This window comes from Oncorhynchus mykiss, chromosome 21 (genome assembly GCF_057628025.1).
Source record: "Oncorhynchus mykiss isolate SJ-2025 chromosome 21, ASM5762802v1, whole genome shotgun sequence".
Lineage (NCBI taxonomy): Eukaryota > Metazoa > Chordata > Actinopteri > Salmoniformes > Salmonidae > Oncorhynchus > Oncorhynchus mykiss.
In genome coordinates, this window is record NC_143042.1 from 28,914,504 (window position 1) to 28,939,742 (window position 25,239).

General features: G+C 41.2%; 1 protein-coding gene across 7 annotated transcripts in view; it reads left to right on the forward strand.

Annotated features, from left to right (window-relative positions):
• The window catches only part of LOC110500322 (sodium/potassium/calcium exchanger 2), a 187,759-nt gene that overhangs the window by 38,408 nt on the left and 124,112 nt on the right, over positions 1–25,239 (forward strand). The window lies entirely within an intron of this gene.

A 25,239-nucleotide genomic window follows, 5' to 3' on the forward strand; every position in this document is an offset into this window, starting at 1 on the left:
TTAGTCTTTCAATCACTCACGTGGGTATAACCAATGAGGAGATGGCACGTGCGTACCTGCTTCTATAAACCAATGAGGAGATGGGAGATGCAGGACTTGCAGCGCGATCTGCGTTAGAAATAGGAATGACTTCTATTTTAGCCCTTGGCATCGCAGACGCTCGTTGGCACGCGCGAGCAGTGTGTGTGTAATAATTTAATAACTTGGATTTCAAAATGTATTTTGTGACGCTCGCGCACGCGACGTGTCCGGTCTGGTCAGCATGTAAGGCTGACAAAGAGGAGGAGAAAAAGGAGTTTGCTTCTGTTTGACACAAGTCAGTTTATGGGGTGTGAAGCCAGTAAATAATATTTTGTATAGTCACTGCCCAGTAATAATACATTAAGTTAGGAAGGGTTAATCCTCCATGTGTTCTATCTCTCTGGAGGAATGCTTTACGTATTCTTGGATTCCCACCGCCCCTTGAATAAAAATATAAGCTTATCCACTGAAGTAAAAAAAGAGGGAGACATTGGAACAAGTACAGAAATCTGGACAATACATTAATCTTGATACAATTCACTTTACCAGCTAAAGTAAATTGGAGAATAACACATCTCTGAAAGTCCAGTTTAAGTTTGTTAATCAGGGGAGTACAGTTATCATCATAGAGGGAGGTACGGGTGATATTGATCCCTAAATATTTAAAGCCAGTCTTGGACATACGAAATGGAATAGTATCCCGTGGAATTTGTAATGCTAATTCATGAATAGGAAAGCATTCACTTTGAGAAATTCAATTTATAGCCCGAAAACATACCAAACCTACGCATTACGTCCACTACCTCAGGGACACACACTTGGGGTCTGAGATATATAAAAGCAAGACATCTGCATACAAGGAAACATTGTGTTCCAGTCCCCATCTGTAGATACCATGTATTGAGGGTGTGGCCTTCAGCTTAATAGAAAAGGGTTATATTGCCAGAGCAAATAACAGAGGTGACATTGGACATCCCAGTCGTGTGGCCCTTGATAATGGGAAATACTGTGAACAAAGTTTGTTTGTAAACACTGATGCCTTGGGTGGTGAGTACAACAGTCGGACCCAGGAAATGAAGTTTGCACCAAAGCCACATTTTCCCAGTAAAGAGAATAAATATTCCCATTCTACCCTGTCAAATGCCTTCTCCGCATCTAAAGAGATAACTACTTCAGGAATGTCCGCCTTTGGACTCCCACCGCCCCTTGAATAAAAATATAAGCTTATCCACTGAAGTAAAAAAAGAGGGAGACATTGGAACAAGTACAGAAATCTGGACAATACATTAATCTTGATACAATTCACTTTACCAGCTAAAGTAAAATGTAGGAGAGTGTATGGTATTAAGTAGATGATGAATGTTAGAAAAGGAGTGGCGACCCTTAACCTCTCTTGGGTAGGGGGCAGTATTTTGACGTCCAGATGAAAAGCATGCCCAAAGTAAACTGCCTGTTACTCAGGCCCAGAAGCTAGGATATGGATATGGATTTGGATAGAAAACACTCTAACGTTTCTAAAACTGTTAAAATTATGTCTGTGAGTATAACAGAACTGATTTGGCAGGCGAAACCCTGAGGACAAACCATCCCCCCCAAAATAAATATTTCAGCCTACCACTATTTTCAATGGCTATCACCTTTATTATAAGGCAAAGTCCTCCCAGATTGCAGTTCCTAGGGCTTCCACTAGATGGAGTGTCAGGCTGGTTTTTGGAAAAATGAGCCAGAAATTGTAGTTTTTCTAGGTGGCTCCCATTTTGGCTGTAGTGTTTCCAAGCGCGTGGAAGAGAGAGCGTTCTTTGGTATTTTTCTCCGGTAAAGACAATAACAATTCTCCGTCTTAAATTGTATTGTTTATTTACATATTAGGGTACCGAAGGTTTGATTATTAACGTTGTTTGACTTGTTTGGAAAAGTTTATTAGTAACGTTTGGGATTAATTTTGATGGAGGGAAACTGGGTGGATTATTGACTGAGTTTTTCTGGATATAAAGAAGTACATTATCGATCAAAAGGACCATTTGTGACCTTTTGGAGTGCCAACAGAAGATTATCATCAAAGGTTGGCATTTTTATATCGCTATTTCTGACTTTCGTCTCGCACCTGTCTCGCGCCTGGTTGAAATATGTTTTTCATGTGTTTGTATTACTCTTGTGATTTTATGAAAGTTAAATATTCATAATACTGAAGTTTTAAATTTGCGCTCTGCAATCTCACCGGATGTTGGCCAGGTGGGACGCTACCGTCCCTCCTGCCCATAAGACGTTAATAAATAATGTCTAATCCATTGATATGATGTCTGTCATAGTGGATTCTATTCGAGAGGCAAGCAATTTCACAAATATTTTTACATCTGCATTTAAAAGTGTGATCGGTCTATATGAGCAACACATAAAAAAGTGTGATCGAAACCTCTGTCATTGTTTGGGGTAGAACATCCGGGTCCAGGGCATTTTAAAAAATTGCACCAAAGCCACATTGCAGGAGGGGGCCAAGTATGGCAGAAAACTTCTTGTAGTATTCGATTGGGTAGCCATCTGGGCCAGGGGATTTCCCACTTTGCATTGCTGTAATTTAATTAATAATCTCCTCTAACTGCAAAGGTTGATCAATTTCCTCTGTCTTCTCTGTACTAATGGTAGGACTTTCCAAATTGTCAAGAAAATCTTTCATAATTGAATTGTCTTCAGGTGATTCTGACGTGTAAAGATCTGAATATTTTTTTTGGAATGTATTATTGATTTCAGTAGGACTAACTGTTAAGACTCCCAAGGTGTTGTGAATTTGAAGGATCAGCTGTGAGGCAGATTTGTACTTGAGTTGATGAGCTAGAAGTCGACCAACCTTTTCTCCATGTTCGTAAACAAAACTGCGTGCACAGAGTGGCTGCTGCTCAGCGTTATCTGTTGATAGTAAATTGTACTGAGTTTGAAGACTCAGCCTTTCTTTGTCAGGTTCTGGTGAAAGAGAGGCGGAGTATTTTTGGTCTAATTTCAGAAGTGCAACGATCAGCTGTTGTTTAATTTTCCGATGTTTATTGAGAGGATTAGGAAATTATTTTGCCTCTAAGAACAACTAAGTGTTTCCCAAAGTGTAGATGGAGAGAGAGAGAGAGATTGTTTTATTTGTCTCAATAAAGACATCAATTGCATTCGATAGATTGGTACAGAATGAATTGTTTGAAAGTAAAGACGAGTTAAGTCTCCATGGGGGGCGATTTGTATAGTTCAATGAGAATGAGAGGTCGAGTGACAGAGCATGGTCACTAACAACAATGGCAGAGTATTCTACTTTCTTAACAGAGGGGAGACGGGTTTTATCTATGAAAAAGTCATCTATTCTAGAATAGGAGTGGTGTACATGTGAAAAGAAAGAGAATTCTTTGTTACTGGGAAAATGGAATCTCCATGGATCTACACATCCTGCCTGGCTCAAAAATGTAGACAAAGCACTGGACATTTTTTAAGGAGATAATGATCTAGAGTTTGAGTGGTCCAAGACTGCGTTGATCACACAATTCAAGTCCTCTCCAAAAATGAAATAGAGTGAGTTGAGATTGGGCAGCAAAGAAATAAATTGGTTAATACAATCAACATCATCCCAATTAGGAACATAAACATTTACAATTAAAACAGAGGTGTGAACGAGATAACCAGATACCATAACAAAGCGCCCCTGTTGATCTGAGATTATGTCAGTAGCGGTAAATTGTACTTTCTTATAAATAAGTATTGTTGTTCCCCTTGCCGTAGCATTGCATTTTGAATGGAATATTTGTTCTACCCAAATTTTACAGAGTCTACCATGATCTGCTGTACACAGATGTGTTTCTTGTAAGAATGCTATATCAGTTTTTAAATTCTTAAGATTGACAAATACTTTAGCCCGTTTAACCGGGCCGTTCATTGCCTTGACGTTCCAGCTCGTAAACCTAAAAGCTGACCCCCCAATTCCCACCCCAATATCTGAATTGTCAGTCATTAAAAGTTGAGATTACTAAATTAAAACTGGAATAGACATGAAAACCCTGTAATAAGACCACCGATCATAGCTTGTGACAAAATAAAAAGCATGCACCGAAAAGTTTGGATAAATACTGTTGAAGTAGAATATGTAAAAATCAAATGGTTAATGAAGGCAAAAAACTTCCCCCCACCCCCCTGACATAAAACTCTCAAAATAGCACAACACAATTAACACAGTATAAAATAACACTGTCCTATGCTCGCCTCTAAGGCAGACTGCAGGCTTCCCCAAATAGGGTCAAACTCCCAGTTAACCATCTGTCACTTAACATATCCTACACAAGAGGGCTCCCAATTTTTAACAGAATGATTTACACTCAATAGTCAGTCACTCAATAGTCAGTTACATCCTCAATTGGCTTTAACAAACACAAATATCCAAATAAAATGTTTCTGTTGGTCAAGACTTTCGGCCCATGGGTTGTTAGGAGCGCGTTCCACACCACGCAGCCGCACCGCGCAATTGCATCAACAGATAGTAAAATATGATACTCAGGAGCAGCGCGACCACAAAGACTACAGCAGGGAACGCACCCCACAAACACGAATGCCAAAATATTCCAACGTCAATGAATCTCTGTAGAGGCGGAAGCTAAATATATCCATACACCCACTCAAACAAATAAAGGCATTACAGTCACAGGAAAGCAAATGCAAACAAGAAAGTAACCAGAGTCAAACCCTGAGATTGTAGCATTAGCAAAAAACATTAGTCTTTAGAAAGGTAGTGTTAAATGAATAGCTAATGCCAACTTAGTTCAAACAAAAACATAAACACATATTGGATATTTAACATGTTACTAGTACCAGCTAAGCAAGTCAGCCATCCAATGTTACTTAAATGGATACAGGTCTTCGTTCAGTCGATTTTAGATGTAGCTAGCTAGGTAGTTGTCCATATGTCAAGCTATATCTCAGCTAGCTAGCCACTAGAAATGTTGAAGTGCCTTGCTAAATCCATCGCCACATTCAGATAGCCCAGTCAGTGCTTGAGCACTCCGGTTTTTGTTGTACGTAGCTAGCCATGCTAGCAAGTTAGCCCAATATTCCTGTTGTCTTAAATCTTCTCAGCCAAGTATATATGTAATAGAGATATCCCTGGGTGCTCCTGGAGTTCAGCATTCATCTTGTTGCCATGTAAAAAAACATTTTTTTTTTTTAAATGTGGCATTAGCTAGCCAGCCAGATAGTAAACAGCCAAGTGTGTCCAGCCAGCTCCCGCTAGCCAGCCAATTTGATTGTGAAGTATAAGCTAATGTTGCCACTCACCTCAGTCAAATAAAGTAAAATAAAATAAATATGTCATCGGGTACTCCCAGAATGAGAAAAAAAAAAAAAACATTGCTTTAATGTGAAAAGTAATATCCAAGTGAATGTGATGAAAATCAGTCAGTTTCCAGCTAGCAAAGTAGCCAGCCACATATTCCTCCTGCCATGGCCAGCTAGCCGGGCCACTTCCTCTATCGACTTTACTCTATGCGCCAGACATAGAATGCTTTAGCCTCGGCCAGTGTGCCAAAAATGTGGGTCTCTCCCTCATAAAAGAAACGAAGACGGGCAGGGTGTAGGAGCTGAAACTTTATCCCCTTCTTATAGAAGGATTTTGTTGTATTTGAATTAGTCTCTTTTCTTCCCGAGATTGGCACTCAGGTCCGGGTAGAATCGTATATCTTGGCCACGGAATTTTGGTTGATGATCCCTCGCCCAGCACATTGCACGTTCCTTGTCTTGGTAATGATGAAAGCGCGCTATAATCGCCCTAGGCCTCTCCCCTGAGTTGGGATTTGGATGTGTGCGATTGGTCGAGCTCCGGTGGCTTGTCAAAGACCCCGTTACCCATCACTTCCACCAGCATGTCAGAGACAAATTTCACAGGATTGACTCCAGTCTCAATTCCCTGCATGACGCCAACGATCTGGATGTTTTCCCTTCTGGTATAAATCCAACGAATCTACCTTGGAAAGTAGAGCTGTGTTGGACATTTTTATATGAGAGACAGCTGCCTCTAGCTCGGCAATCCGCTCGGTGTTGTCAGTGGAGAAACCTTCTAGTGTACTGAGGCGTCGCCCAAACGTGTTGACCGTTTCTCAAAAGGCGTCAATGGAAGTTTGGAGAGGTGCCAGTGAAGTGCTGATGAGAGAAGCCATATCCTCCTTCAGGATACTTCTTTGTTTAGCTTGCTCAGCTACAAACGTGGTTATAGACAAGGCCCCTGACTCTGCAGGAGGGCTTGCCACAACAGCCATTTTCGGTGTTCGGGTAGTTGCTTCGGCCTTCGACAATGTGTTGGTCGTAGCAGTTGTCCTCGGGTTGGTCTTGCTCATGGTACCATGGAAATTGATATTTTTTAAATGTTTAAATTTTATTTCACCTTTATTTAACCAGGTAGGCCAGTTGAGAACAAGTTCTCATTTACAACTGCGACCTGGCCAAGATAAAGCAAAGCAGTGCGACAAAAACAACAACACAGAGTTACACATAAACAAACGTACAGTCAATAACACAATAGAAAATAAAAATAGAAAAATATATGTACAGTGTGTGCAAATGTAGAAGAGTAGGGTGTTAGGCAATAAATACGCCATAGAGGCAAAATAATTACAATTTAGAGTATATTCAGTCCGTAGGTGAAATTTGAGACAAAAAATATATGTGAAATATATACGAAGAAAAACGATATATACACGGGACGGGACAAGACAATCAAAACAGACATCCCACTGCTATCCCATCTTAGATTAGAATAATATAATAAACTAATACATCCACATAAACATTAACAACGTTAAAATTAAAGTCTAATTAGAGACCTTAAACACATCGTCTTACATCGTCGACCGGAAGTTTCTCTCCAGCACATTTCAATCTTTAATAACATCCTATAGCAAACCTTTAGTAAGAGTTTACCGCCGAGGACAACCCAATACGAAGTTAATGAGGTTGATGAGTTGGTCAGTTGGGAAGTGATTTCAAAATCAGATGATGCATAGTAGCAGAAAGAACAAACATGAAATGCACAAAAAACTGTGGACAGATACTCCGATGTTGTTTATGTGACGTGATTGGCATCTGATCTGAAAGCACCCACTGATCAGAACATTCCCCCTCTAGCGTGTCCATTGCAGATTACAGTGGCTTGCGAAAGTATTCACCCCCTTGGCATTTTTACTATTTTGTTCCCTTACAACCTGGAATTAAAATAGATTTTTTGGGAGGGTTTGTATCATTTGATTTACACAACATGCCTACCGCTTTGAAGATGTAAAATATTTGTTATTGTGAAACAAGAAATAAGACAAAAAAACAGAAAACTTGAGCGTGCATAACTATTCACCCCCCCCAAATCAATACTTTGTAGACCAACCTTTTGCAGCAATTACAGCTGCAAGTCTCTTGGGGTATGTCTCTATAATCTTGGCACATCTAGCCACTGTGATTTTTGCCAGCTCTTCAAGGCAAAACTGGGCCCAGCTCCTTCAAGTGGGATGGGTTCCGTTGGTGTACAACTGATGGTGTACAGCAATCTTTAAGTCATACCACAGATTCTCAATTGGATTGAGGTCTGGTCTTTGACTAGACCATTCCAAGACATTTAAATGTTTCCCCTTTAACCACTCAAGTGTTGCTTTAGCAGTATGCTTAGGGTCGTTGTCCTGCTTGAATGTGAACCTTCGTCCCAGTCTCAAATCTCAGGAAGACTGAAACAGGTTTCCCTCAAGTATTTCCCTGAATTTTGCGACATCCATCATTCCTTCAATTCTGACCCATTTCCCAGTCCCTGCCAATGAAAAACATCCCACCAGCGTGATGCTGCCACCACCATACTTCACTGTGGGGATGGTGTTCTCGGGGTGATGAGAGGTGTTGGGTTTGCGCCAGACATAGCATTTCCTTGATGGCCAAAAATCTACATTTTTGTCTCATCTGACCAGAGTACCTTCTTCCATATGTTTGGGGAGTCTCCCACATGCCTTTTGGCGAACACCAAATGTGTTTGCTTATTTTTTCCTTTAAGCAATGGCTTTTTCTCTGGCCGCTCTTCCGTGAAGCCCAGCTCTGTGAAGTGTACGGCTTAAAGTGGTCCTATGGACAGATACTCCGATCTCTGCTGTGGAGCTTTGCAGCTCCTTCAGGGTTATCTTTGGTCTTTTTGTTGCCTCTCTAATTAATGCCCTCCTTGCTTGGTCGGTGAGTTTTGGTGGACGACCCTCTCTTGGCAGGTTTGTTGTGGTGCCATATTCTTTCCATTTTTTTAATAATGGATGTAATGGTGCTCTGTGATATGTTCAAAGTTTCTGATATTTATTTATACCACAACCATGATCTGTACTTCTCCACAACTTTGTCCTTGACCTGTTTGGAGAGCTCCTTGGTCTTCATAGTGCAGCTTGCTTTGTGGTGCCCCTTGCTTAGTGGTGTTGCAGACTCTGGGGCCTTTCAGAACAGGTGTATATACAGTTGAAGTCAGAAGTTTACATACACCTTAGCCAAATACATTGGAAACTCAGTTTTTCGCAATTCCTGACATTTAATCCTCGTAAAAATGTCTTCGGTCAGTTAGGATCACCACTTTATTTTAAGAATGTGAAATGTCAGAATAATAGAGAGATGGACTTATTTCAGCTTTTATTTCTTTCATCACATTCCAAGTGGGTCAGACGTTTACATACACTCAATTAGTATTTGGTAGCATTGCCTTTAAATTGTTTATCTTGGGTCCAATGTTTTGGGTAGCCTTCCACAAGCTTCCCACAAAAGGTTGGGTGATTTTTGGCCCATTCCTCCTGTCAGTGCAGGTGTAACTAAGTCAGGTTGCCTCCTTGCTCACATACAGTACACTTTTTCTGTTCTGCCCACAAATGTTCTATAGAATTGAAGTCAGGGCTTTGTGATGGCCACTCCAATACCTTGGCTTTGTTGTCCTTCAGCAAATTTTCCCACAACTTTGGAAGTGTGCTTAAACAATTGTTGGAAAAATTACTAGTGATATGCACAAAGAAGATGTCCTAACTGACTTGCCAAAACTATAGTTTGTGAGTGGTTGGAAAACAAGTTTTAATGACTCCAACCTAAGTGTATGTAAACTTCCGACTCCAACTGTATACTGAGATCATGTGACAGATCATTTGACACTTAGATTGCACACAGGCGGACTTTATTTAACTAATTATGTGATTTCTGAAGGTAATTGTTTGCACCAGATCATATTTAGGGGCTTCATAGCAAAGGCTGTGAATACGTAAGCACACACCACTTTTCTATTTTTTTTAATAGAATATTTTAAACAAGTAATTTTTATAATTTCACTTCGCCAATTTGCACTATTTTGTGTATGTCCATTACTTGAAATCCAAATAAAAATCAATTTAAATTACAGTTTGTAATGCAACAAAATAGGAAAAACACCAAGGGGTGAATACTTTTGCAAGTCACTGCAGATATAACTAGGAATAAAGTGGCTTTGCAACAGTAGCAGCAGCAGCGTATGTGATGAGTCAAACAAGTTTGTGCAAAAAGGGTCAATGCGGATAGTCCGTGTAGCTATTTGTGACTAATTTCAGGAAACTTGGCTTGAGTCGTGGGCCACAACTTCACAGGAGAGGCATTTGAATATAAACTTTTTTTTAATTAAAATTAGTTTTTCTAGGCAGAAATGCCTTCTGGAACATGCCTTTATAATTTGCCTCAATAACAAACTTGTTTGCCATCTGTAAATACGAATATAATTGTTAAATTATTAGCCTAGTTGTCATGTATTGTCATGTTGTGTGTTTCTGTCCTTTCCCTTCACCCTGTCTCCCTCTGCTGGTCGTTGTTAGGTTACCTTTTCTCCTCCTCTTTCCCCCAGCTGTGCCTTGTCTCCTCCTAACTACCCATTCACCCCGTTTCCCACCTGTTCCCTTTTTCCCTCTGATTATGTCCCTATATCTCTCTCTGTTTTTGTTCCTGTCCTTGTCGGATTCTTGTTTGTTGTGTTTCATGCCTGAACCAGACTATCGTCATGTTTGCTGTAACCTTGTCCTGTCCTGTCGGAATCTGCCGGTCTATCTGAGCCTACCTATGTTTGGTTATTAAAGAAGCTCTGTTTAAGTTAATTCGCTTTTGGGTCCTCATTCACTCACCGTAACACTAGTTGGCTTAGCCACTGAAAAAGAAAGGAATCTTCTCGCTAGCCATGATTGGCTGAGATAATGTGTGGGCTGGACATGCCAAGAGATGAGTTTGGTTTGGTCTCAACTTTCTGGAGGACTGAGTTTTGAAATAAGTGGAATGCCCGGTGAATTTAGAGTATGATAGCTAAGGAAATCGAGAAAATTCTGCCGTTTGATTGCAAATATGCAGGAGTCGAAAAGAACACACAGAAGGCTGCTGTATAAAACACCTGTCTCCGGATTACATCTTCAAACTAAGGGTAACCATGGCATCCGTGACAGAGATGGAGAAACGTCCTGCCATGTATACAGTAAAAGTCTAGCTAGCTACATTTTCAGATATTATACTTTTCTAATTTAGTCAGAAAGTCGTTTTCATTTCAAGTTAAAGCGTGCTAATGTTAGCTGGCAAGCGGCTTGCTAGCTAACGTTACATGTATGATCTGTGTAATAATATTATTCGTATCTCAGAGCCATTTGCATTGCTAGTTGTAGCCTAATGTTAGCTAGCTAGCTAACATTGAACCTTGTTGGTTAGCTACCTACAGATTCATGCAAGGCAGTAACATTATGAGTTGGGATTATGGTTAATTGTTTAACTAGCTAGCTAGCTACATGTCTAAACAAAAGACTCCATGTAAGTAACCATTTCATTACACCTTCTGTATCCTGTGCATGTGACCAAATCAACTTAGATTTTATTTGATGTAGTATGTGTTTACCATGAGATCAAATCAAATCAAATCAAATGTATTTGTCACATACACATGGTTAGCAGATGTTAATGCGAGTGTAGCGAAATGCTTGTGCTTCAAGTTCCGACAATGCAGTAATAACCAACGAGTAATCTAACCTAACAATTCCAAAACTACTACCTTATACACACAAGTGTAAAGGGATAAAGAATATGTACATAAAGATTCATGAATGAGTGATGGTACAGAACGGCATAGGCAAGATGCAGTAGATGGTACTGAGTACAGTATATACATATGAGATGAGTAATGTAGGGCATGTAAACAAAGTGGCATAGTTTAAAGTGGCTAGTGATACATGTATTACATAAAGATGCAGTAGATGATATAGAGTACAGTACATACATATACTGGAAGAACATGACCTGCACCAAAGTCAAATATAAGAATATAACGTTAGGCCAACGAGACCGTGTCCAAGTTTAAAATTGTCCTCTACAATGCACTGCTTTTATTTCATCACATTCACAATTCTGTAATTGGCTTGCCATGAACTTGTAAATAATGATCTTATTTTCCTCTAATAATGAAAACAAATTAGCTAAAGAGAACACGTTGTCAGCGAACTTAACATTAGCTAGCTAGCTAGCTAACAAGCTAGAAACAAACCAAAACATTGTTTAGAAAGTTGCTTTTAGTTGCCTGGTTTGCAAGATTGACATATACTAAATTAATTTCTAAGCGTGTGGTTTTATTGGTGTTAAAATACGCCAGTTATGCTATTTGGGACCACCAAATAGCATTTGGTGTCATGCAGCCTGTAGTTTTTGTGTTTCTTTTTCATGACGACAATGACAAGTTTGATGTCGGAGGACAACAGAATGTTCATGATGTCACTGTGACAAATGTCGATAGACGTAGTGTAAACCAGCCTTAAGTCTTGAAATCTTTGGTTGTTTAGTACATGGCTTCACATGTGAATCTTTAAAGAGATGGGTGGGGGTAAAGGCTTTTAAGAGGATGTAAACAATACTGAATGAGTGTAGACAAAAAGAGCTCTCCAGTAGGTTTACCAAAACATTCAAGGGACTTTCTCAAAAGTGAGGTAACAAGTTTATCAACTTTCAAAGCAAAATGACTTTCCCATTGTTCCTCAACTGTAGTGTGTGATACACTACTTTTATCCAATGTAAAAAAAAAAAAAAACGTTTACAATTTTGCTATGTTATACCGAATCGAGCCGGTCGGTCACATTTAACTAACTATTTAGCAGTCATATGGCATGAGGCAAGATGCTGTTCAGGGTCCTGTTTGTTCCAGACTTGGTGCATCTGTACCGCTTGCCGTGTGATAGCAGAAAGAACAGTCTGTCTTGGGTGGCTGGAGTCTTTGACTATTTTTAGGGTCTTCCTCTGACACCGCCTGGTGTAGAGGTCTTGGAAGGCGGAGCGCTCGGCCCCAGTGATGTACCGAGCAGTAAGCTCTACCCTCTGTAGCGCCTTGTGGTTAGATGCCAAGCGGTTGCCATAACAGGTGGTGATGCAGCCAGTCAAGATGCTCTCAATGGTACAGCTGTAGAACTTTGAGGATCTGAGGGCCCATGCCAAATCTTTTCAGCCTCCTGAGGGGGAAGAAGCATTGTCGTGCCTTCTTCACAACTGTGTTGGTGTGTGTGGGCCATGATAGATCCTTCGTGATTTGGACATCGAGGAACTTGAAGCTTTCGACCTGCTTCACTACAGCCCTATAGATGTGGATAAGGGCATTCCCGGCCCTCCGCTTCCCATAGTCCACGATCAGCTCCTTTGTCTTCCTGACCTTGAGGGAGGTTGTTGTCCTGACACCACAATGCCAGTTCTCTGACCTCCTCCCAATAGTAGGGTAACGGTGGACAACCTGACTCTCAACAACATCTTTGGACTGTGGCATTGACACAGGTGTAGGCATGTGAGTAGCCTGTGTCACAGTCTTGTCATGTACTTGTGTGAGTCCGTGTCCTGAGAAAGTGAATGTGAACCCCTAGGTGATGACGGTGATGATGAGTCAGAGTGTCACACAGTAACAGTTCTGGACCATTCAATACTGGTGGTTCTGTCTGTGTTGCTTTCCTCAATAGTAGTTTATCTGTGTCCCTTTTCCAGATGATGTCCTCTGCAGTCTGGACAGTGTAGGACATAGGACCAGTATGAGCAATGACTGTTGCAGGAACCCACTTTGGTCCGTTGAGGTAGTTCCTAGCTAAGACAGTTTCTCCATGATTGAAAGTGCTGTCCTTTGACTCAGTTCACAACGTTTGATTTGACTCTTTGTGTTCTGAGGTTTGAATATGGGACATGACTGCTCCCACACCATATGGACCAGCTCCACACACCAGTTGGATGGGCAATGACAGTTCGAAATACGTTAGTGCCTCAAATTTCAGCAGTGTTTACTTGGTGTTCTTCACAAAAGTTTCCTTGCATTGTTCTGTCCATTTCCACGTTTTGTCCTGACAAAGCAACTGATGCAGTGGCTTCAGTTGTGTTGCTAAACTCAGGATAAAGCGTTCAAAATCATTCAGTAACCACCGGAAAGAACGTAGTTAACTGACGTTCTGAGGAGCTGGAGCGTTCAAGATAGCCTTGACCTTGGACAGAAGACTTATGAAAGCCGTATTATCAATTATGTGTCTGAGGTATTCAACTACAGACTGCAAGTCCTTACAAACTTGCAGTCCATAGTCCTTCAATCTCTTTAAGGTCGCATCCAAGTTCTGGAGGATGCTATCCAGGTAGCATTGTACTCCTGGAAATATACTCAAGATTTTGTCAATTTCCCTCTGCAACAGCGTTGGCGCACTTGTGATTCCAAACGGTAGACGACAGTACCTGTCGTGGCGGTCAGCAGCTTTGACTTTTCATCCATGTGCATCTGCAAGTACGCTTGGCATAGGTAGATTTTGCTGAACTTTTGACCCCCAGCTAAGCCCACGAAAAGGTTGTTGATGTATGGGAGCAGATACTACTTAAATTCTCCACATACAGTATCCTGAATCCACCATCCTTCTTAAGGACTGGTACGATGGGTGTAGCCCATTCACTCACGCTGACCGTCTCCATTGCTTAATGCTAAGTTAACTTTCATGCTACCCAGCTCTCCATTAAAGACTCCTCCATGTTTCTTTAAGATGGTGGGTAGGCCTGTGTCTCCATGTGTCATTGTAAGCACTGATGGCCAGTCCAGTGTGATTTTCTCTAGCCACGAACGTTCAGTAGTGATGGATAGTCTCCTTTCACGATGTAGAGTATCAGCTTTTCAGTTTGTCCATTTAACTGAACTGTGACCTCAGTGAGACCTCTCACGACGACTGATTCACCTGTGTGTGCTGGTTGAAGTGGAAAGTGTTTCAGTGGCTTTTTGTAGACTCAGTCTGACACGAGATACAGCTGCCCCATTGTCAACCTCCGTATGCACTGACTGCCCTTCTAGCAAGGGAATATTTTCCTCAGTCGCGTGATCTTCATTCACTTCACTCACTGACATTTCATCCTCAAGATTGCTTATTAAGCAGTTAATTCCAAAGTTAGTCTTCACAGTTGAATACATTTCCTTTCCTCTGTCCTTTCCTTTACACATCATGTTCCTCCCTTTGAAACCACGTTGTTATTCCACTCTGACGCCTGCCTCAAATCCTTTTCTGCTATCCTTGACGATGCTAAATCTCTTTTAGCTAGGTCGGATATGCACTTGCCGCTGCTAGCAATACACTGTGCTAACATTAGGCTCGACTGTACCACAGAAAATAACAGTTTTAAATTTTTTGGGGCGAGGCAGAATAGTGACTTACTCGTCGCCTATCTTTTGTTATGTCTTGTGAGTTTCATAACCACATCTTTATAACAATTCAGTAATGATGAGACAGGAATTCAGTTCAGCCATTTTTCTGAACGTTCTCATGACAATACATACCCTGATGTACAACCCCATTAGATAACAGGACTGATTTCTGATACCGGTCCCTCTTAATTTTGGAAAAGCATGTCTACAACCTCAGGGTAATTAAACAAGCTATGCATGCATGTATGTCAGTAAAGATATAGCTACTAAGATAGTAAGCTATGTCAGTATCCACAAGTCAGCTAAGCAATTGATGAAGTCACTGATGTGCTTGCACATAATTATTGCAGGAACAGTGGTAGAAAAAGTATTAAATTGTCATATGCGTAAAAGTAAAGATGCCTTAATAGAAAATGACTCGCCCAGTAAAATACTACTTGAGTAAAAGTCTAAAAGTACTTTGTTTTAAATGTCCTTAACAATTAGTATTTGAACCCAGGTAGGCTGACTGTTATTGTGGAACGCACATGTTGATCTGGCTCAAGACCATTGGGTCAGTTTAAGGATTGATGAGATTTTGTGGTCAAATAAGCATTTTTGTGGTTTAAGATTAAAACCTCTACTGACTCCCCATCCCGCATGCAGGAGCGTAATCACCGCCTGACACTAATTAGCATAACGCAAACTACGTCACAATGCTGTAGAGACCTTGGGGAATACGTAGAAAGCGTAAGCTCGTTGATGGCACATTCACAGCTCAATAGGGACTCATTGGAACGCAGCGCTTTCAAAACCTGGGGCACTTCCGGATTGGATTTTTCTCAGGCTTTCGCCTGCAACATCAGTTCTGTTATACTCACAGACAATATCTTTACAGTTTTGGAAACGTTAGAGTGTTTTCTATCCAAAGCTGTCAATTATATGCATATTCTAGCATCTTGTCCTGACAAAATATTTTTTCCAAAAATGAAAATACTGCCCCTACAGGTTTTAACGTCGGTAGCCCTGCCCCCTGGTAAACAGTGTATGATCGCTGGATGATTCGTTTTAAGTCTAATACTGCGCGTAATGGAGTCGCCAATGACTAGGGTTTTCATTTTGTCAGAGCTAATGGTGGGAGGCTTCGGTATCTCAGAGCCTATAACGGGAGGAGTAGAGACCAGAGGCTCGGCCTCTGACTCCGACTCGCTGCTTAATGGGGAGAACCGTTTGAAAGATTCTGTCGGCTGAATGAGCGACACTGGTTAAGCATTCCTACAGCATTTCCCTCCAGAAGCCATGAGAAAGTTGTCCGGCTGCGGGGACCGTGCGAGGGGATTTATATTACTATCTGTACTTACTGGTGGCACAGACACTGTTTCATCCTTTCCCATACTGAAATTACCCTTGCCTAACGATTGCATCTGAAGCTGGGCTTGCAGCACAGCTATCCTCGCTGTAAGGCAATCGTTCTCCTGTATATTATGAGTACAGCGACTACAATTAGAAGGCATCGTGTTAATGTTACTACTTAGCTTCGGCTGTTGGAGGTCCAGATAAAGCGTCCGGAGTGAAAAAGTTGAATGAAAAAAAGTTGAGTGAGGGAAAAACTAAAAATATAAAAGGTAATTAAAAAGTAAAAAACGTAAAGTTGTTAGGTAGCCAAGTAAGGTTAGCAACAAAAACGCACAGTAAACAAGTCTGCAAGTTGTGACCAGAAATGACACGATTGACAAGTTGACAAAAAGCATTGAAGTTTCCTGTGAGAGCCAGGTCTGCCTACGGCCCAAGTTCATATTTTCTTCAGTAATGCAGTGGAGTAAAAGTTGTCAAAAATATAAATAGTATATTAAAGTACAGAGACACCATTTTGTTTTATTTTTTCACAATTGCATATTATAAAATTACTGTCACAACGTGCGTAGTAATTTAGATAGATATTCTGCCTGTTTCATAGAGAGTCATACGAGAGCACAGTAAGTAATTTCAGAAATTAGGAACTATGTAAAAATGTTATATGGCGAGTGCTTTCTAATATTCCATTTTGAATATGAGTTCATCGACCTACAAGACAGGTTGGTTGAGGGAGTGCCGCATAGGAGTGATGCCACCTGATATAAAACAATGGCCATGGCTTGGATTACACAGCTGCAGGGGTTGCTGCTGGAGAAGGAGATCAAAGGGATGTGGATGTAGCATATGGCTCAATGCATCGCCTTCCTGAGACCTAGAAGTCATGTCGCCAGTCATGTAAAGTGGGAGTTGGAAACTGTGCTCGAGTTGTATATAATAAGCCTGTGATTATGCTAATTATAAATGTACTATTAACCAGTATTATCCCATCTGGTTACAGTAGTAATGTCACATTCTCAGTTTAGAAAACAGGAATATTGTCACGGTCGTCCTCCTCTTCATCTGAAGAGGAGAGGCGAGAAGGATCGGAGGACCAAAATGCGGCATGGTATGCATTCATGATGAATATTTAATAAAAGAAAGCACTGAATACAAACTATACAAAAACAATAAACAAATAACGACCGTGAAGCTATAAATGAGACCTGCGCTGACACAAGCAACTAACATAGACAATCACCCACAACAAACAGTGCAACCCAGGCTACCTAAGTATGATTCTCAATCAGAGACAACTAATGACACCTGCCTCTGATTGAGAACCATACTAGGCCGAAACATACAAATCCCCAAATCATAGAAAAACAAACATAGACTGCCCACCCCAACTCACGCCCTGACCATACTAAATAAATACAAAACAAAGAAAATAAAGGTCAGAACGTGACAAATATGCATAAAGTGTAGAAAGGCTGTTGTTAGTTGAATATTTTATTTTGCTACTGTAGGCACATGTACAGTATCACATCTATAGCAAGCCAACCCCACTCATTAGATCCTAGGGTTTGCTGATTAAGAGGGGTTTCTATTTTGCACTGAGTGGTCTATGAATAGGCAGCAGCACAAGTCAGTAATTGTTTTGACCCAAATGTCAAGGCTTGGCAACACTAGCCATAGGGGTCATAGCTCAACAGGCTAAGAGTTCAAACTTTCAAGGTCATCTCTTTCAATTAATCCCCTTAATCTGATAGCTGTGCAGTTTAAGGGGACATGGTTGACTTTTGCCCACGCAGAGGTCTGACTGTGGCTCATGGGGTCACCCACCATACACATTGTGCGTAAAGGGCATCAAAAAAGGACATTTCTCACATATCAGTGTACACATTCCAGATACTACCACTACCTCATACATTACTACTGAGTGCACACACGTGATAGAATGTGGAACAGGCACTTGACCAAAGCATGATAATATCACAGTCCAAGGTCATTTTATGGCTAGCCTCATTGGCCTCATGGCAAGACATGTCAGTGGCTTACAAGCCAGATGCACTATCTAGTTTGAATGTTCCTGTGGAACTACAGTATGATTTCTTCCTGTATACCTTTCTCTCCTTGTCCTTCACTCCCATTGGTGAGGCAGCACATGCAGAGACAACCTCAGTTACTGATCCACATCCTCCCCATTATTAGTATTCCAGGCCCACATTTTTAGATTGTGCCCCTACTCTACAAGTCAATCAATGCATGACCATCTTCTCTGCCAAGCATAGCGATGTGATATGTTGGCAAGTTTATAGTTTTAATTTTGGTCACTAGCCCATTACCCTAGTCCCTTGGTTTTCAGAGATATGGAATGACTAGATATGTGAAAGAAACATGACAGAATGTTATTCCACTTACCCAATCGGAGCCTCGGTGAAGCCAATGTATGCTTACTTACACCTATCCATCTATTTGAGGTCTATGAACACCAAAGGGTGGATCTTGTAGCTATCTGTTCCCTCCTTAGACTCAAGGTATTTACATTGCCCAATGTACAGTACAAATTAAATATTGGCAGCTTTACAAGACCATGTATTCCCATGTTTTCAAGGACTAGTCTTTGTAATTCTCAATGCCATATTCTTTATTGCTGACTTCTTACCTTTTCATTCCTTGCTGCATTTCTCACAACACCTGACTCACTATACATTTCATATGGACATTGCTTGGCGATACATTAACCACCCTCATATAAAACCATTGTGTGTAAATATCCCATAATTATAGTTTCTGCAAAATAGAGACTAAAATAGTGAAAGTCGTAGCTTGTATTAAGGGTTTTAGTTGCAGTTGTTATAGTCATATTTGTAGAATGTCATACCTTGTTGTCACGTTGTGGCATCCATCAATATTGTCAATAACAACTCTCTTTAAAACAGTGTCTTTGTACTGTACACACTGTAAAAAAAAGCCAACTTAACCAATTGCTCAATCAGTATTATTCTGTGAGTTGGTTGGACTTCAGAAGGACAAGAAATTGAGCTAATATGTGAACATTTGTTCACTTAACAAACTTTGCCCACAGTGAGCTGAATGTACAAAAACTTGTTGAGTTGAATTACAAATTCATGTTTGTCTTTGGAAGATCCAGCTATATGTCCAAATGTTGAGAAAATTCACCATCCTATTGCAGCTGGTTGCCTAATAATTGTATGTTGAATTTGAACAAGCTACAAGTGTATGTTTTCTCAAAACCATACCAATCATTATCATGTTTCCCAGCATGCTCTATTGCACATTGTTTTTCAGAATTGTTTGTCTTAATACCTGTGTTTTTTTCCATGTACATTGATTGGTTGATTAATCTTATGCTGCACAAAGATAAATACAATTTTTCTAAACTAATCCAATCTGTTAGTAGTTAGACTTGTTGTATCCGTTACTGAGATGGTTGTTCCAGTTCATATGATTTAGGTAGCTTCATTAGTCATTCTTTTTTTTTACCCTGGCAATCATTCTCAATGCAGGTTCTGGGTGATTAAAAGTTCCAATTGTTGGATGTCTTCACACTAGCTGGATTCCAATAGGAATTGCACATCACTTTGCAAGCCAGCGTAACCGGGAGTTTCAAACCCCTGCATTAGGGTGTAACTAGGACCTCAAAGAAATGCCTTATGATGTATGTATTGTCATAAAGAGTTAAATGTTACACTCAGAAATATGCAAACAAATACTGGGTCTGGTAGATTAGCTAGCACTTTGCTCATGATGGTTTTATGAAAGACAGAGAGTACCGTTTTGGCAATGTCACGCCCTGGCCATAGAGAGGCTTTTTCTCTCCATTTTGGTTAGGCCAGGGTGTGACTAGGGTGGGCATTCTAGTTTCTTTATTTCTATATTTGACCGGGTATGGTTCTCAATCAGGGACAGCTGTCTATCATTGGGAATTATACTTAGGCAGCCTGTTTTCCCACCTGTGTTTTGTGGTTAGTTGTTTTCTGTATAGTTCATGCACCTTACAGAACTGTTTCGGTTTGTTCACTTTTATTTTGTTCACGTGTTTTGGTTAATAAAGAATCATGAACACTTACCACGCTGCATTTTGGTCCGATCCTCATTACGACGAGAGCCGTGAAAGAACTGCCACAAACGGACCAAGCGGCGTGGCCAGGAGGAGCAGCGTTTTCTGGAGGAATGGACATGGGAGGACATCCTGAATGGGAAAGGATCCTGGACGTGGGAGGAGATCCTGGCGGCAAAGGATCGCCTGCCATGGGAGCAGGTGGAAGGATGGCACGAAAGACCGGGAGGCCACTGGCAGAGTCAGGATTCAGACCTGAGCCAACTCCTCGTGCTTACCGTAAGGAGCGTGGTACTGGTCAGGCATCGTGTTATGCGGTGGACGGTGTCTCCAGTGCGCGTTCACAGCCCGGTGCGCTACATTCCAGCTCCCCGCATTGGACGGGCTAGAGTGGGGACAGATGGTGCCGGCTCAGCGCGCCTGGCCTCCAGTGCGTCTCTTCGGCCCAGCGCACTGTGTCTCCGGTGCGTCTGCACAGCCCAGTGCGTCCTGTGCCAGCGTCCCGCATTTGCCGGGCGAAGGTAACCATCCAGCCAGGACGGGTTGTGCAGGCTCTACGCTCAAGACCTCCAGTGCGCCTCCACGGTCCAGTGTATTCGGTGCCTCCTCCAGGAACCAAGCCTCCAGTATGTCTCCCCAGCCTGGAGAGTCCTGTGCCTGCTCCCAGAACCAGGCCTCCTGTATGTCTCCCCAGCCTGGTGAGTCCTGTGCCTGCTCACAGAACCAGGCCTCCTGTATGTCTCCCCAGCCTGGTGAGTACCGTGCCTGCTCACAGAACCAGACCTCCTGTATGTCTCCCCAGCCTGGTAAGCCCTGTGGCAGCTCCACGCACCAGGCTGCCTATACATCTCCTCACTCCAGTGATGATCCATGGCACGAAGCCTCCAGTGATGATCCATGGCACGAAGCCTCCAATGATGATCCATGGCACGAAGCCTCCTGTAATGGTCCATGGCCCGGAGACTGCAGTGAGGATCCATGGCACGAAGCCTCCAGTATGGATCCGCAGTCCGGAGCCTCCAATGACTGTCTCCAGTCCGGAGCCTCCAGCCGTCCGCACCTTTGGGGGGGTACTGTCATGCCCTGGCCATAGAGAGGCTTTTATTCTCTATTTTGGTTAGGCCAGGGTGTGACTAGGGTGGGCATTCTAGTTTCTTTATTTCTATGTTTTCTGTTTCTATGTTTTGGCCGGGTATGGTTCTCAAGCTGTCTATCGTTGTCTCTGATTGGGAATCATACATAGGCAGCCTGTTTTGTCACCTTAGTTGTGGGTAGTTGACTTTGTTAGTGGCCTGTATAGCCCTAGTAAGCGTCACCGGCGTTTTTGTTGTTTCTTGGTTTTGTTGGCGACATTCATAATAAAAAGGAATGTGCACTCACCACGCTGCACCTTGGTCAGGTAATTTCCCTGATGACGTTCGTGATTGGCAAGTTGGTAAGCCTGACCTTTTTGTGTGAAGGTTGATATACCAAAAGTCTAAACAATACATTACATACATTTTATGTCACAATGTTTATATTAAGACTTGTTGGCGCATGATTTAAATTGACTGTGAAACTGGGCTTTACATGATGAAGGCTGGTAAAAGTAGCTGCATATGTGTTGGGCATATTACAGTAGGACAATTGATTTTTTTTTTTCTTTATCAGATAACTTTTGTTATAAAACAACATTAGGATTCATCTTGATTTAAAATGGAAAATTATATTAAGTCCTACCATCTAGTTAGTTGTCTTAACTAGCTAGGTTAATTGAAATACCATGATATTTTTATATAAATGAAGGATCTAGCTTTTCTTCCAACAAGACATGGAAAACAATATGTCATATACAAAGTCAGGCAATTTGCAAATGTGGAAATCTTGAGAAAATATAGACAGGCTTGGAGAAAATCTGCAATCTGATTGGCTAAAATGCCGTTCAAAGCCAAACTCAGTCCTCTGGACCTCAAGGGGTGCACGTTTTGGTTTTTGCCCTTGCACTACACAGCTGATTCAAATAATCAACTAATCATCAAGCTTTGAGTGTAGTGTTAGGGCAAAAACAAAATGTGCACCCCTTGGGGTCCCAAAACACTGCATTAAAAAGTAAAGGCAAGTTGAGTGGGGACAAAAACTCATTAGTGCATGTAGGGCAAGAAACATCAAAGCTTTTATGAATAAGATGGAAGGTACATAGGAAATAGTCAAAAAGGGGTGAAAAAATCTGTAGGATTCCGTGCCAATCCACAATATTAGATGCCTGTGTCCTCCATGTTTGATAAGCCAGTGTGCTGAGGCAGATGTTGGTGCAGAGATGGAAGGTGCAACCTCCAGTGCATTACCAATCTATAAATAGAGGCACAGAAGCAATTTCCACCATCAGGATGCACTTCAAAGATTAGTTTCAAAAAGGATTGTGTGCAAGCACAGAGCACTGCAGTTCCCTCCTGCAGATTTAAACATGCGGGTACTGGTGTTGATGTTGTTTAAGTCCCACTTATCTAAAGTAAGGTATTCAGGAGATGCTAGTCAGTAATATTTTTGCTGAATCCAGTTTAACAACCATCTTAGAAGTGTGTGTGTGTGTGTGTGTGTTGCTTAATGTTTATGTTGTAAATTCAGGGCTGGGACAAAGGGGGCTGGGACAAAAAGTGAGCCCAAGAGGTGGGGTGACCTGGGAGCCTCTGAGGTACTGGAACCACCTTTATAATCACCTTTTATAATAGACCCTTGCATGCATTTTCATCGCTTTTGTGTACTGGCATAGAGCAGTAGAGTAGAGGCGCTTGCAGAAGTTGCATACATGGGGAAATTATTTTTGTAACCTAGGTTCTGGGAAAAATGTGGCCTTTATAAACGCATTTCTACATCGGGCTAGATGACTGGAGACTTTAGCAGAATCTTTTTTTGAATTCTTCACAAATGTTTGAAATTACAGGCTACTTTGACACTGACAAACCGACAAACTAAGAATCTGAGATCAATAAGAACAACCTTGTCTTGAATCCATCAATAACCTAGGGTTAGGTGTGTGGAGACACACATATTGTATAATATGAGTAGGAAATTATATTCCTAAAAAAGTTTTCCGGTTTCACTGACTCACCCAATGGTGTGGTGTTCACTCACCGCCAATGGCCACTACGCTCGTGCCAAAGCTTATCTCTCTTGTTTTCCTTTGCAAAACAATGTTGTTCGCTCAATAGTTCTATTTGGAAGTTGATAACTTGGTAGCCTACAGTCAGATTAGTCTTTCCAACCTGTGTTTTCCTGCGATTGTACACTGAACAAAAATATAAATGCAACATGTAAAGTGTTGGTCCCATGAGCTGAAATAAAAGTTCCCAGAAATGTTCCATATGCACAAAAAGCTTATTTCTCTCAAATGTTTTGCACAACTTTGTTTACATCCCTGTTAGTGAGCATTTCTCCTTTACCAAGATAATCCATCCACCTGACAGGTGTGGCATATCAAGAAGGTGATTAAACAACATGATCATTACACAGGTGCACCTTGTGCTGGGCACAATGCAATGTCACTCTAAAATATAAATTTTTGTCAAACAACACAATGCCACAGATGTCTCAAGTTTTGAGGGAGTGTGCAATTGGCAATGCTGACTGCAGGAATGTCCACCAGAGCTGTTGTGAGAGATATCTCTACCATAAGCTGCCTCTGTCATTTTAGAGAATTTGGTAGTACGTCCAACCGGACTCAGTCATGTGAAATCCATAGATTAGGCCCTAATTTATTTATTTCAAGTGACTGATTTCCTTATATGAACAGTAACTCAGTAAATAAAATCTTAGAAATTGTTGCATGTTGCCTTTATTTTTATTCAGTACATTTAAAATATTGTGAAATACCTATTTTGGATGCATGCTGTTTGTTCAATGACAGATTTAAGGCACGTTCCCAACTGTAGACATGCCTTGTGATTGGGATACTGTCACATCCTGACCTTAGTTCCCTTTGTATGTCTCTGTTTTAGTTTGGTCAGGGTGTGAGTTGGGGTGGGCATTCTATGTTTTTGTTCTAGGTTTTGTATTTCTGTGTTTGGCCTGGTATGGTTCCCAGTCAGAGGCAGCTGTCGATCGTTGTCTCTGATTGAGAACCATACTTAGGTAGCCTGTTTTCCCACTATGATTTGTGGATAGTTATTTTCTGTTTAGTGTGTTGTTTCACCTGACAGGACTGTTTTGTTTCTTTCATTCACTTTGTTATTTTGTTTTGTGTGTTCAGTTCTAGTAAATTAACATGGACACTTACCACGCTGCATATTGGTCCGATCCTTCCTACTCCTCCTCAGACGAAGAGGAGAAACGTTACAGATACACACAATCCACAGCTAGGCAAATTTTAAAAATAAGCTATTAATTTCTTAAATACGCTGTTGATATGCTAAATTATAGGCCTTACTTCTATTGTAGTATTCTGAATTATTAAATGTATTTCTGAACAGACAGCAGTAATACTATAACTTTCGCAAATGTATTTCAATTTATCAGGGGTGCTGCAGCATTTATAAGGAAATAAATGATGAAGTGCAATGCTCGAGAGATGAGAGTTGCAGGCTTATGGCTATCAGAGCAGAGAAACAGATCACAAATTGAATTTCATTCTAGTTCTGTGAGAGATACAGGTTTGCTTTTCTCTCTCACTATAGCAATAGCCACGCATTGGTCTATATACAGTAGGGTGGCAATGTTGCGCAAACCATACACAAACCAATTATTACAATATCAGTCACGTTTTCACATTACATTTTTTAGGGGGAAGCCAGGAGAATTACAGAGTAGTCAACTTGAATTAACTCTGATTGTTTTATTAGAATTTTTACATTGCAATAATTAGTCATGCCACGCGAGGTACCAGATCCTGGGAAATGGGTTCCAGCAGGAAACAGTCCAAAACAGAGGTGCCAGATTCTGTTCCAGCAGGATCTGGCTCAAATGTATATGTCAACATGGCTTATCTTTGGAGTAATTTGTTGTCATAGTCACCTCCTCGACATCGTGGATAAATGTTTTCGATCCCGACGCAACGCAATTCATGAATAGAATGATATTGTTCTATAAAGACTTTTTTAAAGTGTCTCGCAACTGGCGAGGTGATATCTTGACGTCTAATAGTGGATTTATGTTCTCC